Here is a 19,785-nt window from a genome sequence, read left to right as displayed (position 1 = left end):
CACTGAATGATATGTATCAGGTGAATTTTCAGTTTGGCCCATATTGTTCATCTGTACAACATTTAAATATAATAAAATAAAATTCCCTACACATAAAACATGTCAGGGAGAAGGATCGGCTAGAAGCTTCCTCTTGGACATCTGTTTTGCTGCTACTGCAGTGGTTGTTGTTATTATTTATTCACTTGTATTCTCACAACTTAAAAACAGATTGCTTAAGACGTAGAATTTGTATAGGCAAAAATAACAATATTTGGAACACATTTATAAAATACATAGGTTATAAATAACCATATATGTATTTGGATAATAACAACATTTATATACTTGACAAGCATATATGGAATCGTAGTTTGCATATATATAGTGATATGATATATCTTTTTTCTTTATTCACTTTTTATTTTGTTCAGTTAAAATAGTCTTGATAAAAAAATTAAATAAAAAGAGTTGTATTCTCTGTGACTCCTGCTTGAAGCAGACCCATTGAAATGAATGAACACAAATAGCTTCAGTCCATTAAGTTCTGTGGGCCTACCCTGGCTAAAACTTAGTTGGATAGAACCCATTATTAGTTTCATTATTATTTATTTATTTGCGGCTCACCTTCTGCATCTATGTCCCTGTCAGCATCGCCCTTGAGCCAGTGTACCAACTGGACTCATGCACTACAGCCCCGACAGGGCTAGGCGAGCTGGGTAGCACTGCCAGAGACCTCCTTTCCCACAGGAACTGGTCACAGTGCTGTGGACTCACAGCTTGGAGCTGAGAGCACCGGATTCACTGTCTCAATAATGCAGTCGTTGCGCAGCAGCGTTTTGCAGAGTCTTGCAGAGTATAAACCACTCGGAGAGCAGCTCTGTAAAATATCCTCCTTTATTCTATAACTACAGCTATAATACAAACTATATACAGAGCTAAATATTCTGAGCATACATCAATGCTACTCTGAGTGCCTGCAGCTGCTCTTAGCAGCAATCTTATCTCTAAATACTATCTCTTGCACTCTCTCTCTCTGCACACTGACTGACTCTCTCTCTCACACAGAGAGACTCACTCACTTGACTAATTAAGTAGAGAGCAGTACATTGCTCCTCCTCTCTGTAGAGTCAGCAGAGACCTCAGGAGATGATCAGGAGATTCTTGGGTATGGGAGGGGTGAAATCTCCTCATCCTCCCCCATTTCATCCGACCATTCAAGAATCTTTAACATAACTGCAATTTGCACACATACTCCAAAAGTTGTTTTCTGCTTACAACCTTGGTAACATACTTGCAGGTATCTCTCTCCCCCCTTATCTAAGACACTTTATCACATCATTAAACAGTTACTTCAACCTTTCTGTGTCTATTAGGAAAGAGTTAAAACATAAACCTCAACCTGTAGTTTACACAAAATACACATTGTGAATACACAAATGAATAAGCAGCTTCTGAAAAAATCTTCACACACATTTCTTTCTCTCAAATACAAATTGACATTTCTAATTAGGCAGATTTGAACAAACCATTTTAAACACATGAACCACTTAAGGTCAGGTAAGGAAATAAATGCAGCGTTTTGTGCCACTACTCTCAGCACACTTCATGCTAGGTTTAAAAACCCCACCAGAGTTGCATGTGACCGCAGCCTTTGCAAACTCTTCAGAAAACCTTTTCGGTGGTACCCCCTTGGTTGTTCTCTCAGATCTGCGCAAAACTCTCTGATCCTCTTGTTCTGGTGCTTCCTCCTCTTCGGGAGAATGGGGAGCTAAAGTATATGAAGCTGCTAAGTCTAAATCAGCGTCAGACTCACCTGAGGCTTTTGGGCTCTGATAATCTGTGCCATCATCTGGATCTACATTGGCATCAGGATTATCAATCACATCAGAACTTGCCTCCCTTTTAACTTTCTTTGCCCCTTTTGCACGATCATCACAAATGGGATGGCACTGAAAAACGCCAACTCTGTCCCATTGTGGATTGTCGTCAATGCTCCCGGTCAGCCTTATGGTTTTCGTGTCTGTGATCAGGACACGATAAGACCCTTTCTCATATCCTAGGAAAATACCATGTTCTCCACGCTTATTCAGTTTGTCACCCTGCAAGGTGTGCACCCAAACCTCCGAACCAAAAATTTTAAAGTGCTTCACACATGGCTTTCTTCCGTGAAGCATCTCATATGGGGTGCAATTTACACTAGACTGGTACCTCCTGTTATATACGTAACAGAAAAACGAAAGAGCTTCGGCCCAAAAAGGATTGGGCAGCCCCGAATCATGTAACAGTGTTCTGATTCCTTGCTGCAGGGTTTGGTTCAATCTCTCACATAAACCATTCTGCCAGGGCGATCTGGGCGTGGCGGTCCTATGCTCAATGCCCTGTTCAGAAAGAAAAGCCTCAAACTCTTCTGAACAAAACTCTCCACCCCTGTCTGTGAAAAGACAATGTACATTCTCATTATGTACATTCCTGAGCCATTTACAAAACTGATGAAACTTAGTAAAGGCTTCAGACTTTTTCTGCAGCACATAGACCCATGCATATTTAGAGTAGGAGTCTATCAAAACCATGAAAAATCTTGAATTGCCTCTAGAGAGCGCTAGAGGCCCCACTAAGTCTGCATGAATGACTTCGTATGGTTTCTTGGCCTCTCTCCCAGACTCTGTACCTTTGGGAGCTTGCCTTGCCTTACTCTCAGCACAAGAAACACATTTCATGTGGTAGGGACATTCTTTCAGCTTCATACCCTGAACCATATCAGGCATTTTTGCCACAGCCTGGAAATTCAAATGACCATAAACACGGTGGTAATAATGAATACATTGGTCATGCATCTTCTCATTCTTATCAACAGACAAATTGCAACACTCTTTCTCAGTTGCTTCTGCAGTACCTGTACCTGAAACAAAAGGCAATTGATACAGGCCATTTACACATTTTGCATATAGAATGAGCTTGCCATCTCGACGAATTTCACAGCGAGATTTAGCAAACACCACCTTAAAACCCTGATGATCAAGCTGGGAAACGCTCAACAAATTATCCTGAATATCAGGCGCATACAGGACATTCTTAATTGTTGCATTCAGGCTCTTTAAGAACACAGTTCCCTTAGCCTCACTCGTGAGAACTGTCCCATCTGCTTGATGAATTTCTTTCTCTTGCTTCTCAAGCTGAACAAAGAGATCCTTATCTTTGGCTACGTGGTTGGTACAGCCAGAGTCGATCACGAAGAAACTCCGCCCACGTTGATTGCAGCAGCGAGAGAGCAAAACCTTTGAAGTAGCAGGTGCTTGGGGATTTCGTCCTCCTCCCCCTCTGCCTCTGAAGTTTCCCTTCTTCTTTGAAGATTTCTTGCAGCACTGGAAACTCAAATGGCCTTGTGCTCCACATGAAAAGCACCGCTTCAACTTTAGTGCTTTAACAGCAGCAGTTTCACTTTCACTTTCCCCTGCTGAAGACTCAGGCACATTTTCAGGCACATTTTTAACAGCACCATTGTCCCGGCTTTCTCTAACAGCCTGTCTGCGATCCCACTCATTCAGGAGCACACTAGACACATAATCTTCTGTTAGCCGGTCAGAAGGCATTGTAGAAATCTGGGCAGCTACTCCATCATAAGACTCATCTAGGCTATTTATCATCAGCATTGCAAACACATTCTCTGAAATAGCCAGGTCTTGCTGAACAAGGTCCTGTCTGAGACGCTTTAACTGAGATAGATGGCTAGGCAAATCACCACCTTTCTGCAACTGTAACCTGCACAGCTTCTTGAAGAAAATCACACTGGAACCAGCATTTTGTCTCAGATGCATATCTCTCAACTTATGCCAAACAGCTTGTGCAGTCTCTTGACCCTCTAAGTTCACCAGCAAGTGGTCTGAAACACTCAAAACAATTGTCCCTCGGGCTTTCATATCTGCAGCATGCCACTCAGCCCAATCATCATCATCTTTATCTGGAGGGTCATCTTCTATGGTGTGAAATAGCTTTTCCCTCTGTAAAAGCGCTTTCATCTTAACTTGCCAAACTGCATAGTTTTCAGGCGTGAGGAGGGGAAAGGACATAGCCATCTGGCCAGAATGTGCACAGGCCATGTCTGCTATTACTTAGAGCAAGACACTTCCCTCGTGCAAACACAGATAAAGCCTTGGACTTCTTCAGCCACTCTCTCCCCCACTCAAAGCGCAATTAACAGGCAAACAGGGATGCTATCTTCTTTCTTTGGCAGTCAGCAACGTACCTCAAGCAGCAGCAACAGCGGCAGCTTGAGCACTCTGCTCCAACACAGCTCTGCTTCTAGGCACCACAAATCAGTCCAGCATGCAGCCTCCGTTCCGCCGTCCAGCGATCAGCAACAGACACCTCTGGCGACTGGGACGACTGGGATGACTGGAACAATGACTGGTCAGACGACTGGGCCCATAACCGATGTCAGCATCGCCCTTGAGCCAGTGTACCAACTGGACTCATGCACTACAGCCCCGACAGGGCTAGGCGAGCTGGGTAGCACTGCCAGAGACCTCCTTTCCCACAGGAACTGGTCACAGTGCTGTGGACTCACAGCTTGGAGCTGAGAGCACCGGATTCACTGTCTCAATAATGCAGTCGTTGCGCAGCAGCGTTTTGCAGAGTCTTGCAGAGTATAAACCACTCGGAGAGCAGCTCTGTAAAGTATCTTCTTTTATTCTATAACTACAGCTATAATACAAACTATATACAGAGCTAAATATTCTGAGCATACATCAATGCTACTCTGAGTGCCTGCAGCTGCTCTTAGCAGCAATCTTATCTCTAAATACTATCTCTTGCACTCTCTCTCTCTGCACACTGACTGACTCTCTCTCTCACACAGAGAGACTCACTCACTTGACTAATTAAGTAGAGAGCAGTACATTGCTCCTCCTCTCTGTAGAGTCAGCAGAGACCTCAGGAGATGATCAGGAGATTCTTGGGTATGGGAGGGGTGAAATCTCCTCAGTCCCAAGGCAATTTACAGACATATCCTTAAATACAGCTAATACGTACCATTTTTAGGTCTTCCAATGGCACAAAATGAACACCTAAGGCAAAGAGACTCAGCTGGAAATGCTTGTCCAAACAAAAATGTCACCAACCGCTGTTTATTCAGTCCCATGAGCTTCCACTTAGACCATGAGGTCTGACAGCAGCTTGCCTTATTGGTGAGAAAATGTGTTCTCCCTAGCATAGAGCACGTGTTGCGGTGGGGGATACAGGCCACCCCATTGTTGCTGGGCGGATGTTTGGAGAGACCCAGGCAGTGAATTGGTTAATTGGGTCGCTGGGGAGATTTGCTTGTTTTGGAGGAGGGGTCAGAGGTTTTTAATGCTGGACGCCCAACTTTGGGCATCCTCTTGGCTGCTTGCACTGGATCATCCGCCCACCCTCCCTGTATTGGGGTGGTTGTTCGCTTGACCTTGCTATGCCTGTCATGGGGTCGTCTGCTTTTGAGGCAGGGGCCTGGTAGGAATTTTGTCCATCTGGCTGATTGGCTGGTGCCATTTGGTTTTTGCCTACTGCGTAGCAAATCGTCACAACTTGTAAGGTTGGCGGTTAGGCATTGGTTAAAATTGGTTGTTGGTGGGGTAAGTGCCTACCCCTCCAATGGTGGTGCGGAAAGGGAATTCTGTTAAACGAATCCAGGGGCTTGCCATCCTTTTCGTCCTTGTCCCTGACATCGGACTTGGGCCGTGCAAGCCACCAGGAGCATGAGGGTGAGAAGTGAGGGACTGATGCCCAGCTTCATTTCTCCCCAAAATTGTTTCCCTGACTGGCTTCCGCTGGAATCCGGAAGTCAGTTCTGTCCCTGGGGCAAGGACAGATAGTCGTAACCAATGCCTAAGCAACCACTCCCATGTGTGTATTTAAATAAAGTTGTGGCCAAAATCATGCCAAAAACCTTAAACAAAAATTGATGTGTGATGTGTGAATTATTGGGGGGTGGCTTGGGGACCTCCACACGCAACTGGGCCTAAGATCTCTGCCTATAATAGGAAACTTAAAACGGAAAAGCTTTGCGTTGCAGCTGGAAAAGGACAACTTCTGGTCGCATATTGCAGTAGTATTATTTAATCCTAATGGGGCACAGAAGGAAAATGCTAAGCATGTAATTCCTCAGTCAAATTACACATGTTGTCAGCTAAAGAACTGGAAATTATAATGACTTGCAAGCCACCTGCTACCTGGCAGATGTAGAACTATCCCCAAGTGATGGGGATGTGAAGGGCATCTGTGGATTATAACTATCGACTAAAGTAAGCAAGCTCTTCAGTTCCCCGGAAGAATGCCTCTTAGGAACATGGGACACGACACAGCCAAATTGAAGCCATTTTAAGCACCATTGATTTCAATGGCAACCAATTAAGCACATTTTCCCACTGAAATCCTTGGGCTTAAGTCTCTTGTTCTTGTCCCCGATGGAAATGAAACCTGAAAATGTGTAAAGGCATTGGCTCATATGCTTTGAATTACCCAGACCTTCTTTTGCCTTCTCTCCTCACTCAAAATGTAGATCGTAGACTCAGTCAAATCTTTTTTTGTAACGCTTCTCTGTAAGGCACCACACATATGAGAAGCACTATATAGATGATAGTGGGACGCGGGTGGCGCTGTGGTCTAAATCACTGAGCCTCTTGGGCTTGCTGATCAGAAGGTTGGCGGTTCGAATCCCCGTGACGGGGTGAGCTCCCGTTGGCAGGAGTTGGGGCAGAGCAACAGGAGCTCACTTCGTCACAGGGATTCAAACCGCCGACCTTCTGATCGGCAAGCCCAAGAGGCTCAGTGGTTTAGACCACAGCACCACCTGCATCCCACCAGGAGAGGCATGAATAGGGTGTAGCATAAGTTATCTTCATGCAGACACAGTCTCAATTTTGTTGGGGAAAACCCTGGAGAGGAGGGGACTTGGGCAGCTGTGGAGAGGCAGAGACCTTCAGTCTCAGCAGCTGCTTCTTGGGGACAAGAGCTGCAGATGAGTTGCTTTGCTCATTAGGCCCAACACTCTTGTGCAGATTCTGGTTTTGCTAGTAAAGAGTTAACTCCAACTTGCTGGCTGGCTGTCTCCTGTCACCTAAGTGGTCACATCCCATGGTGCTGGGATGCGGGTGGTGCTGTGGGTTAAACCACAGAGCCTAGGACTTGCCGATCAGAAGGTCGGTGGTTCAAATCCCCGCGACGGGGTGAGCTCCCATTGCTCGGTCCCTGCTCCTGCCAACCTAGCAGTTTGAAAGCACGTCAAAAAGTGCAAGTAGATAAATAGGTACCGCTCTGGTGGGAAGGTAAGCATGCACTGCTCTGCTCTGCTTTGCCAGAAGCAGCTTAGTCATGCTGGTCACATGACCGGAAAGCTGTACGCTGGCTCCCTTAGCCAATAAAGTGAGATGAGCGCTGCAACCCCAGAGTTGTCTGTGACTGGACTTAACTGCCAGGGGTCCTTTAGCTTTACCTTTTATATAGATGATGCATATACATAAAGGTAAAAGGTAGTAAAGGATCCCTGGATGGTTAAGTCCAGTAAAAGGCAACTATGGGGTTGCAGGGCTCATCTCGCTTTCAGGCCAAGGGAGCCAGCATTTGTCCACAGACAGCTTTCCAGGTCATGTGGCCAGCAGGACTAAACTGCTTCTGGCGCAATGGGACACCGTGACAGAAACCAGAGCGCATGTAAATGCCATTTGCCTTCCTGCTGTAGTGGTACCTATTTATCTACTTGCACTGGTGTGCTTTTGAAGTGCTAGGTTGGCAGGAGCTGGGACAGAGCAATTGTTCAGGTCATATATCTACTAGGGTTATAACTTTTTTACAGCTTCATGTTCCTGTAGCTTAGTTAGATGAACATTTGCCTAAAACAAAGGAATGGACTGTCATTTCCGAATCTTTTTAACAAAGGACACCCCAAAATCAATAATATAATAATATTGTATATGTAACTATATAAAGCCGGGGTCAGAAAGGCTTACCGGGCATGGACCGGATCATTCCCGCGGAGATCCTCTGTGGGCCGGACTGGTGCAGCATGATGCTGGAAATCGCGTCTGTGCATGTTCCGTGGCACCACAAATTGCTTCTGCACATGCCCAGACACCGAAAACTGGGCCTGCGCAGAAGCGATTTCCGGCGCCGCGGACATGCACAAACACGATTTCTGGTGTCTGGGTATGAGCAGAAGCGATTTCTGGAGCTGCGGAAGAGAGTCACTGCACTGCGCTGCGCTGGTTTAACACAGCACTCAGGGACTCGTCAAGCGGGCGACTCAGTTCGGGAGTGGCTTGTGGGCCGGTTAAATGGCCTCCATGGGCTGCTTCTGGCCCATGGGCCACAGGTTGGGGACCCTTGGTATAAAGTAATGTGCATAGCATGTAGAGGAAAAACAGAGCTTGCAAATTTTCTAATACTTGTACATTTCTGTTTACTATTTATTTAGAATAACACCTACTTTGGTCTTCAGCCAATATGTGTGTAACATAGACAGTTGAAATGCTCTCTCCAAATACCATGGGTTTTATTATTTCACGGTGGAGCCACATTTTTCAAAACTTGTTCATATGCATATGTAATCCTGTTTTAACTGCACCCTGATTTTGTAAATGCTATTCATGTGTGTGTTGTAATTTGCTGTAAGCTGCCTTGAAGATAATTTGATTGAAAAGCAGGGTATAAATCTTCTAAATAAATAAATATAATAAAGTAACATGTCTGAGAGGCAACTGTAATGCTGTTGAAGGGTGTAAGATTCTGGTATTTAAGAGAGGTGTTTTTAATAATAATAAACATCCAAACTGGAATGGTGGATTAATTCCAGAGGATTTGAATTATTAGTTACCCAATTCCTAGAGTGAAACATAATCGGCTGTCTTTAAAAATAAAAATCACGGATGGCTTGGTATGTATAAAATGAGGCATAACTCAGAAACGGATGATAATGTAAACATTTTGTGCATTGGAGATAAGCAGCTCTTGAATCAACAGCATGGATTTGGCAGTATTAACAAATTTACCATGTTAGATTTGACCGTATTAGCTGCGCTGAACGGCAGAAAGTTCGGATAATGTCATTTTATGGACATGCAAGCAGTGAATGCTTTCAAATTACAGCATTAGCAAAGTGCTTAACAGTTCTGCCTACCATTTCGCATCTCTAAATGGCTACATAATTTGAGCATTTACCTGTTTGTTACCAGACCCTTAAACAAGATACTTGTAAATGAGCAGAAAGTGATATTTTTACAGGACATAAATGTCTGGCAGGTAAAGCAGATATGAATGGAGTGATTTAAATATATTTTTTTCCTTGCCAGAATGGCATAATTAAGGCTGAGAAAAAAGACAAGAAGATTACAACTGCAACACTTTCAGTTCCCAGGAGGTCTGGAGCCTGAGTTAGGAATCTCCTAGTCATTATCTTGGACCTAGCCTAGTGGTTAGAACCTACTTCTATTCAGCCTTCAGAGTTTTCTTCATATAGTGCCATCCTGGTGACACTGTTCTTTTGATATGGATTTTTTTTTCCTTTTTGCATGTCAAGGACCCCCCAAACACCCTCAAATAAAAACACAGTTCACACAGAATTTTGTTTTTGGTATAATTTTGGCAACAACTTTATTGATTACAACATGTGCGTGGTTGCTTAGGCATTGGTTAGCGATTACCTGTTCCCACTTAGAGGTAGGAACAGAACTGACATCCGCAAGTCTGCAAAAGTCAGTAAGGGAAAAGATTTTTGGGGAGAGCGTAGAGCTGGGCATCAGGCTCTCACCTCTCCCCAAATGCTCCCAGGGGCTCTTGCATGGCCCTAGCCCCTTGCCAGGGGTTCGGACAAAAGCATGGCAAGCCCCTGGATTCCTTTAACGGAATACCCTTGCAGCAGCATCACATCCCTTCCACCAACCAAAATTAACCAATGCCCAACCGCAATCTTACAAGTTGTGACGATTTGCTTTGCAGTAGGCAAAAACCAAATGGCCCCAGCCAATCAGCCAAATGGTTAAAATTCCTACCAGGCCCCTGCCCCAAAGCAGACGACCCCATGAAAAGGCATAGCAAGGACAACGCGAACAACCCTAAATATAGGGAGGGTGGGCGGGTGATCCGATGCGCGCAGCGAAAAGAGGAAGCTCAACGCTGCGCACAGGGAATAAATTGCACCCAAACAGTCATTCAACTTTGCAACACCAAATTCTCCCCAGCAACAATTGAAGGTGCCCTATCAGATTCGTGGCCATCCAAACTAACCCGCCCAGCAACAGTGGGATGTCTTGGTTGCCCCCACCGCAACACGTGCTTTCCCTGAAAGAGAATCCGCTTTAGTTCACTGTGATATGACTAAGGAGGCAGGGAATTATTTCAAGACCATGCGCTGTTGGAATTCTGCCTGGGTCAGAGGAATGTGCCTCGGCTCCAGGCACCGGCAGATATTCCTTGTTGACCTCCCCGCTGCTACTCCCGGCAGATAAACAGACGAGGTCTCGGTGATCCTTCCCAGATATGTGAGAAGAACACACCGTTCCTTCTCTCTTCCCTTTGGTGTCCCCCAGGGAGGGGAAAGAAGCAGACAGAAATCTATTTACATTCTTTATTTCTGTCTCTTACATCAGCACAGAGAAACATGTCTGCACTCAACAGCAGTGAGAAACAAACTCCACCCATGTACTTCCAGTACGGGTCATATGACACACACACTGAGCTAACATCCGGTGCTCAGTACAGAATATGGACTGCCCCTTTCTTCCCATGGCAACAGTCACAAACATCCTGTCTGGCTTTCCAGCCACAAGCAGCTGACTGAGCTGCTATAGCCTTTGCTTGCTGCTGCATTGCTGCTTTATGGTAACATGCGCATGTTGGAATTCTGTTGGAATTTCGAATTTAAATATATATTTAAATAACATTTAAATGCACATTTCATCAAAAAACAGAAATTTATGAATATACCTTATCTCAATGTATGCACTTATTTCACCATTAAAACCCCCCTCTTAAAATGTGTTTTAGTATGTTTTTTTTTATTCAAGACTGGTATTGCAAAATCTGTTGGAGAATTATGCTCTGGTGTATTCATTAGTCCGGAAGCTGGTAATCAGGTCAATTCACTTTAGAAGTCACACAAATAAAATTCCTCAAGCATCCATGACAGAGGCAGTGTTGTCCATCCCGTCATCTTGGGAGAGGAAATGTGGAAACCTGAGGCCCACAAAGGCTCATTCTCAAATTGCTAAACCACAATTTATGTGAACACAGCTCATAAATATCTTGAGCATGGAGACATAGGAATGAAATTCAGTACAAACATTCAGAACATAACTGTATGTTTCAATTCCAGAACTGTCTCTGCTCCTGCTTTTAATGGGGAGAAGTGTGAGAAATGATAAGGTTGCATTTTTACACAAGCCACAACACTGCAACTGCTGGACGACCTCAGACAGCCCAGACTTGCTTACACTCGTAGTGAGAACAGCTTGTGGTTAGGATGCTCATAGAATAGGACAGCTTGCGGTTCGAATATGGTTTGTTCATAGGCGTCAGCAGGTGTAGAACTCGCTTACATCTGTAACTGGGACAACTAGTGGTCAGGATGTGGCTCTTTCACTTGTGCCAGTATGGAAATGCGTAGAAACGTAGACCAAATAAGGGATAAGGCAAACAAGAGGGGTGGGCGTCGAAATCAAGAGTGATGGGAGATGTAAACAGAAGCGAAAATGTTAGTAGGGTAATTAGGTGGTTGTGATAGGCTGGAAACCTTGTAGTACCCAACCAATGGGGAGGCAAGGGAGGGAACCTGCACTTTGGGTACAGGGAATATAAGATTATGATTTGCCAAAGCTGGGGTGTGCCTACTTTGGACACCCGCTCTTGCAAGAACATTCTGTAATCAATAAACTCTTTGCTGCTTCACCAGTATTGTTCAGATTTTATTTTGAGGGTCTCAAGGCCCACTTCTAACAGGAAGGAAAATACAAACTAGAATGTAAGGCCTTGTCTTCCACAAAGACAGATATATTAGAATGAAAGTGCACAGGACAACAGTCCGAATTTAGTACAAACTCTAGTGACCCCAATACTCATTTCCAAGGTGGTCAGGAAAGGTTTAAAACTGAACATAAAGTTGGTATCTTCCTTGAGGACATTGAAACGAAAGTTCATCTGTGTGGTCAGGACATCGTTCCTTATTTTCAGCTCTGAAGAGTGGCTTGTCTGCCATTTTGAGGGGGTGGCGTAGAACATATTTCTAATGTGACATCTGAAGCAAAGTCTCTGAAACGCTGTGCTTTATACTAGTTCTGTACTAAAGTGGGAAGAAGACCAGTCTATAGATTGCTTTGCAACCCTTTTGCAGGGAAGATGCTATTACTTTTGGCGGATAAGCACAGACTTCAACTCCTGAGGCTTTCACCAAATTTCAAATGTGGCTGTTATAAAAACCCTTATATTTTTTGTAGGTTAATAGTGAAGATAGGATATTCTTTGCTTTGAATGGGCAATGTGCTGGGCGGGTAAGCTCATTTTAAGGGCCAGCTGCTTTCGCTAAATAGTAGTTTAACTGCCAGTATATCCCTGAGAGGCTGCAGGATTAGGATCACAGTCTGCCGTTCAATAAAACACTTAGAAACAAAGATACACCATACATTCATTCTAATGGCTCAAGTTCATTAATGGCCTGCACTAAAACGCACCCATCTTACCTAGGCACCACACTCAGCAGAATGTATATGGTAATAATTTCTACAACCAAACATGATTCCCCATTAAATTAAATGTAACACGTTTAATAGTGGGTTTTTAACATTTAGGCTATTAATTTCTATGATGCTGTAAAACTGGGAGGGGGGAAAATGGCAACAACTGGAGAATTAGCAAGTACATTTTTGGAACCCAACAGAGACGTTTCCGTGCAGTTAAGAGCCTTAGAAAAGTGAGGCTCAACTCAGCCCTGCTACAAACAATGTGGGGGGTCACTGCATTTGTGGGATGAATTTCCAACTGAATAATAATAATAATAATAATAATAATAATAATAATAATAATTACTATTATTATTATTAATACCCCGTCCATCTGGCTGGGTTTCCCCAGCCACTCTGGGCGGCTTCCAACAAAATATTAAAATACAATAGAACATATATCACATATATCTTCGTAGCGCTGCTTTGTCAGAGCTCATGTGGGAGATAGTTTGTAAATGTATACATTTTTCTTTCTTTCTTTCTTTCTTTCTTTCTTTCTTTCTTTCTTTCTTTCTTTCTTTCTTTCTTTCTTTCTTTCTTTGATTTCTCAGTGCTAGAGCATGGTTCACATGCTTACATGGCCATCAATCCTCTTGCCAGACTTGAAGTAGCATTCATTGTGATCTCCCCTTCTGCCATGCCCATTATATATAAAAAAATGGGACATAGGCATTCCGTGTAGATAGATGATAGAGAGATAGATGATAGATAGATAGATATAGATAGATGATTGATTGATAGATGATATATAGATATAGATGGAAATCTGGTTTTTGCAATTATCGTGAAAATCATGATTCCTCAGAAATTGGCTTCCACGTGGAGTCATACAGTACAGACTGGGAGGGGAGGCATACTGCACGCTTGCTCTATGGTATAATCATATAATCAGAATTGTAGAGTTGGGAGGGATCCAACAGGTCATCTATTCCAACCCTCTGCAATGTGACGGTCTGGTTTACGGGCGGTTGAAGTTCTGGCGGGAGCAAGACGGCGGCGTGGGAGCAGGAACGAGAGTCCGGAAGCCAGGGATCAGAGAGCCAGGGGTCAAGAAGCCAAACACAGCAAGGCAGGAAGCGTGTTGCTGTGGTAAAGAGCCAAAGGGAAATTCTGACCTTATATCCCTTCCCTGCTCTTGGCACCAGGTGCCGTGAGTTACTAATTGGCCTCATCTCTGCAGCCACGCCTTGCCTCTTGAGAACAAATTTAGGAAAGCCCCAGTCCTGCGAAGCCCTACCGGTCACAGGGCCTGGCTCCTGCATGCACTCCTGACATGCAATGCTAGAATCACACTAAAGAATCCATGGCAGATGGCCACCCAGTGAAAAACCTCCAGTGAAGGAGAGTCAACCACCTTCTGAGGGAGATAGTTGGCTGGAGAAGCATCTGAACCAACTTACAACGATTTGCAGGTACAGCATACACATGAACTGGCTTCATGATTGTGTTTGAAGTGATGGAAGATGATATGAAACCTCTGTCTGAGGTGTTTTAGAACACCCATTCAGACATGGAAACCATCACTTGATATTGTATTCATTGAGTGGTGAGTTCAGGATCTGAAGTCAAGGAGTTCTATTTTCTGCTCTTAACTCTTTGGCGTTGTCAACAATGATGCTATGGCTGCAGAAGTGTAGAGGACTTCTGCTACTTTCAGTGTTGAACCCCTTGCAATCCTGGTTGTCTAGGTTGAGGAATAGTGGGGCAGTAGCAATATGGTTAGCGGTAGAGAAGTAATGGCCCTTGTGTGACGAACTGTAGAGATTTGTTGTAATGCTTAGTACTATTTTGTGAAATCTGCTGATATTTTTTATTGAAAATAGATTTCAATAAATGGTGCATTTTATACAATAATGTGGATGTTAGGGTTAGGGTTACGGCTAGGGTTAGGATCTTCCTAGCAGAGGAGTAGAAGAAGCTGTGCCTTTATCATTATGGAGCTTAGCTGTAGAGTTCATCTCTTGCATGCATAAGATGCCAGGACCCATGTTTCCCATGTAGGAACTTGATCTGAATTTGTTCTTGTTAAGTGTAATTGGTTTAATTGACACTGAAATGGGAATGGCCATGCTTTCACAGGCTTTCACATGGGGATTTTGCATGGGGCTATATTGAAGCCAAGAATAGGACTCTGAGCTGTAGCTGAGTTGATAATTGAGTATTGTTGTTCTCTGCTAGCTAACACATGAGTGTTTAACCTTAGATCACATGAGAGGTATTGAATTGCAAATGCACAATCTTGGAAGGGTGGTGACTGAGTCTTTTGTTCCCAGGCTCTTTGAGAGTGAGGACATAAATGAAGCTCGCCAGGAAATTGGCTCCAGGCGAAATGGATGCTATAAGGAGAGAAACCTTTGCTTATAGGTCTGTTTGGAGTATTTCATATTTTCTAAGATGCTGAGCCTATGCGTTGGATGGGTCTTATGGAACTGTTGGATCTTATGGAACTGTTTGGATGTCTCATTTGATGTTTTTGTTATGTTTTGGAGAAAGCTTTGCAAGTTTTGGATAATATCTAATGGGTCTGGATTAAGCTTCATTTCCAAGAGGAGTTAATTTTTATGCATCCAGTTGCTTCAAACTGCATAATATTAATATCTGCAATAGTTCTATGGTAGTGCCAAGGGATCCCCCACACATATATGTCTCCTCCATGCAAGGACGAATCTTGTTTGGCCCATGCTCCAGGATTCCCCATTGACATGGAAGAACCCTATGAATATACTGGTGTATGCACCGTACTTTTCCGCTTTTTTTGCAGGGTATTGTCCAGCGTTGCTGAGCTTTAGTTAGGGGAGATTGCCAAAAGTCGCTCACCTGCACACATCGCTAGATCTGCCTCCCATCTGTACCATCACCCACAGAAGCTGCAAATTGCCTGCCCAACTGCTGGAGCGTCAGCCAATCAACACTGCCCATTGACGCAGCAACCAATAACACGCACAATAGCCGCTGACAGCCGTGGCAGCAACCAATCAAACGTCCACCCTATGCACTACCCATGTATAAGACGCCACCCACTTTTTGGAATGGTTTTTAAAGAAAACAACTTAGTCTTATATATGGGGAAAGTATGGTACTTGTGGCCACTATGTAGTGCTATGAATGTGTGGCTGGCAAGGGACATGGCTAGTATGCGTGCCATTGGTTGAACATGCAGTAAGCCAGCCTGATTCCCCACATCCGTTCATGCTTTTAACTTGTGAGGGAGATGTTTGTATGACCCAGCCTTTTTTGATGTTGATTCCCCTGCAGTGCAGATTAACTCCACATTAAAGTGAAACAGAAAAGCCATGTGTCCTGTTGTGTGCTTCTTAGCACACCTGGAGAACTGGATCGGTGATTCGCCTGCTAGAAAATAACCCTACCCAGTTGTACAGGGTTTTTTTTTGGTCAAGTGATTGCTTTGACACCTAGCACAAGGACACTGTAATAGCTCATTTAAAATATGTGACTAAGGCCATTATCTTGCTGATAACTATTATTAAGAATTCATATTTTCCTTTTTATTAGTTTGCTTATTTATAAAGGCAGTAGCATTTTAAATCCTTTTTAAAAAGAATTATAGGACTTACAAAAAAAGTTTTATGCCTGGCAAATGTATGGGATTCAAGCCATTTTGGCTTTAATTTGATCAATATTTAATGAATTATAATTAGCAGTAGCTCTTAGAGCTTTGCAGTGCAATATATTGGTGTATAATTTTAATCAAGGAAAAAGAGAGACTAAAATATTATGGCTGGAGAACAGCTATAAAATCTATGCTAAAGAAATGTAGTGAGATTATTAACTGAATTACCAATGTCTAATTCAATCATTTTCCTAGCTGTGCTTTCCTTTAAAAAGATTGCAGAGTTTCTCTTGCTACTTTTTTGTTGTTGCAAAAAAACCTAATTATTTTGTATAAATAATATATTAAAGCTAATGAATTCTTTAATACCGATGTCCCCAGTATTATTTGAGATTGGGGGGGAAAACATTTTGCAATTTAAATGGGACGTGTCTGAAATGAATGCAAACATGTACACACATGTTTGCATTCATTTCATACTAACACCCATCAATATATACTGCAGTTCTTTATTCTATGTATTGATTACTTATCCTTATAGTTTCCCAAATGGAACATAATGCTAGCGCAATTGTAGTTGCTTAGTGCGTCAGATGGCAGTCCTGTCTTAGGTATAACTTTGTGTGCATTTACTTCCATGATGGGTATAGAATTTCACAAAGTTATATTTTCTTCCATAATATAAAAAATGTGCTATTCCCCCCCCCCCCAGCATTATTGCAGTTGTGTTCTAAAAAACCTCACAATAATTCACCTGTCTTGCTCTCCCCTAACAATCTAGTGCTCTGGCCCAGTGCTTCAGATATTATATCTCGTGGCGAGGGGCAGGGGGAGGAATGAGAACACAAGGATGCCTATGGAAAACCACTGTGTAGGATCTGAGTAAAACAGTGATCTTTCCTAGTTGTGATTCCCAGCAGCTGGTATTCAGAATAGGGATGAAGGAACCCTAATTAGCAATTTCTAAAACAATATGCAAATTCACTCTGAATTTTGCAATGTAGTTTTCTAGCCCGGCAACGTGTAGAGTAAGGCATATACTAGGGTAAAGGTGTAATATAAAGTGCACATGCTACTGAAAATAACTGGATTTCTTATGGACAGTGCCAATCCCAAATGTATTGGATTTGTGACCATGATGCCCATTTGCCTTCAGTAGCAGTAAAGCTCTGCTGGATGAAATACAATTGGCTCTGGTCTATTTTTGGGGGGATCCTGCAACGTGTTTAAGTGTTTACTCTGCTAATTATACGTTGGAATCTGCTCTGGATCAATATTGAGTAGAATTTCATGACAAACGCAACCCATGGCTTAGCACAAACTAGCAAACGTGTCATTTCCTGGAGGGAAGATTGTGGCCACGGTGGTATCCCAGCCATGCATCTTGTGGCTGAGCCATAGTTTGGCATAGCATTATGTCACGATTCAGGCTTGCCGTTTGTCTTGTTCCAGGCAAAGGATAAGTTGTAACCAAGGTTTGTTCCTGGTTTACTGCTCGTGGTTTGTGTGGATTAGTCCAACAATGGGCCCAGGTTTGGACGTAATGCTTAGAATCATAGAATCATAGAGCTGGAAGAGACTCCAAGGATAATCTGGTCCAAACCCCTGCACTGTAGGAATAGCAACTGAAACATCCATGTCGGTTGGCCATCTAACCTCTGCTTTAAAATCTCCAGTGAAAGATAGTCCCTTACCTTCCAAGGGAGTCTGTTCCACTGTCAAACAGCTCCTACTGTCAGAAAGCTCTTCCTGATGATCAAAATAAGACTTAGTGATGGATAGGATGGCAAGAGCAGGAGCTGAGAAGAAGCAAAGCAGCCATGATCTTCACTTTGGGAACTCGCATATTTATTTATTTGTGCTGAGCCATGGCTTTACTTAGTGTCACATGTGAACTCGGACAGTGCAATGTATCACTATGATTCATCCATTACGTTGATGCAATATTTTGTTCTGTGCAAACAAGGTAGTGGGAGTTATTGGTTTGTTCTTGTTTTTATCAATCAATCAATCAATCAATCAATCAATCAATATTTATTACAGTCCAGAGACCCAACAAATCGTTACAAAGCAATGCACAATTCAGACAGCCTACCTCCAGGTTAAACAAGCATTTTGTTCAGACTTAAAGATAGGGATCATTGGTTCTTGCAACCAACGATAAAAACTTTGCCAATGCTAATGTACTAGCGTTTGTCTGGTCTTCCAATAGGAACCTGACATAGTGAGCCTCTGATTTTCCCGGGAAAGGTACCAGCAAGGGTAGTATCAGTTCAGCCCTGGCTTGCTCATATTTCACACAGTGCAGCAAAATATGTTTTATAGAATCGATGTCTTGAGCGCACAAGCAGAGTCTGTCCTGGTAGGGAACTCCTCTCAACCTGCCATCCAACACAGCAGAAGGAAAGACGTTTAGTGAATAACCTTTGATAATTTGGTACTGTCAGGTTTTTAATGTAAGGTGTTAATTTAAAGACATGCCCATATTGTACTCCTACTGCCAGTGGACTACGGACTGCGAGTGATCTAGATCGCAACTCACTGTGTGTATTATCCCATAAATTTTGCTTCAACATCTTTAGGGCGCCTTCATAACCCAGGTTATAAAGTTGGGGGGGGTGACATATTATGTATTTTTTTTTTAATCTTGTATTTTTATGTTGTTCACCGCCCTGAGATCTAGGGATGGAAAGCAGTATACAAATTTAATAAACAAATAATAGAAGATCACAATTCTATGCTTATCCAGCGGGCAAAGCCTAAGGATAGGATTGCATTGTGGGATGGGTAGAGTTTGCCATAAATTGTTTTGGATTGTGCACTTTGGGTTTCTTCTATTTTCCAGATGTCACTATTCCTTTTGCAGTGGAACAAGCGACTATGTTGTAATGTTATTAATGTATGCCAAGTACAACTTCTTTATCTGACACTGTTCATCACATCCCAATTAATCATGTGCCAAAGAAGCCAATATCCTATTTCAAGTACAGACCAATAACTCCTGGTGAAATTAAATCATCTTTCAGAAATATTTCATTCCTCCAAGCTAATAATTCAATGCAAATGGATTTCTTAGAAGGACAACTAGGGTCTGTTATGCGATCTTTCCATTAGGTTCTCCATCTTGTGTGCTTAAAATCTCCTACGGCATTCTAAATTGACATCTGTTCATGAATAGTTTACGTCTTTATATAAACAGTAAAAAGGACACCAAAAACAATATTACTTCTACAGCCAAGTTATTGTGAAATGCAGATTCAAATTCTACTTAGCCGAGAAGCTACCTGGGTAGTCTTGGCAGGTCCTTATTACTTAGTCCCAGCTACCTCACAGGTTGGTTGTAAGGATAAAATGAGCTCACTTCAAGTATAGGGTCTGAATCTTTTTAGGAGAAGGGTGTGGTGGTGGGGATAAAGGTATTGTGACAAAGAAATGCTGTTCAAATTGGAGAAATGTGAATTCACATTAGTTAAACTTCTACTACTCCCCGCC

General features: G+C 43.0%; 2 long non-coding RNA genes across 2 annotated transcripts in view; one reads left to right on the top strand and one right to left on the bottom strand.

Moving 5' to 3' along the window:
- Nucleotides 1-6,597: 6,597 nt before the first annotated feature.
- The window catches only part of LOC309371911, a 248,516-nt gene continuing 235,328 nt past the window's right edge, over nt 6,598-19,785 (top strand). Inside the window, exons 1-2 of the long non-coding RNA XR_014169344.1 lie at nt 6,598-6,655; nt 7,155-7,280. This is a non-coding gene — a long non-coding RNA (uncharacterized lncRNA). The remainder of the gene's footprint in view (nt 6,656-7,154; nt 7,281-19,785) is intronic.
- On the bottom strand, nt 18,313-18,628 carry LOC309371750. Its single transcript, XR_014169274.1, has 2 exons — nt 18,453-18,628; nt 18,313-18,417 (listed from the first exon to the last, which is right to left on the bottom strand). It is a non-coding gene; the product is annotated as an uncharacterized lncRNA (long non-coding RNA).

Source organism: Podarcis melisellensis, assembly GCF_964234715.1.
Source record: "Podarcis melisellensis genome assembly, chromosome: 6".
NCBI lineage: Eukaryota > Metazoa > Chordata > Lepidosauria > Squamata > Lacertidae > Podarcis > Podarcis melisellensis.
The sequence above is the reverse complement of the archived record's forward strand: the minus strand, read 5'-3'. Positions and strand labels throughout refer to the sequence as shown.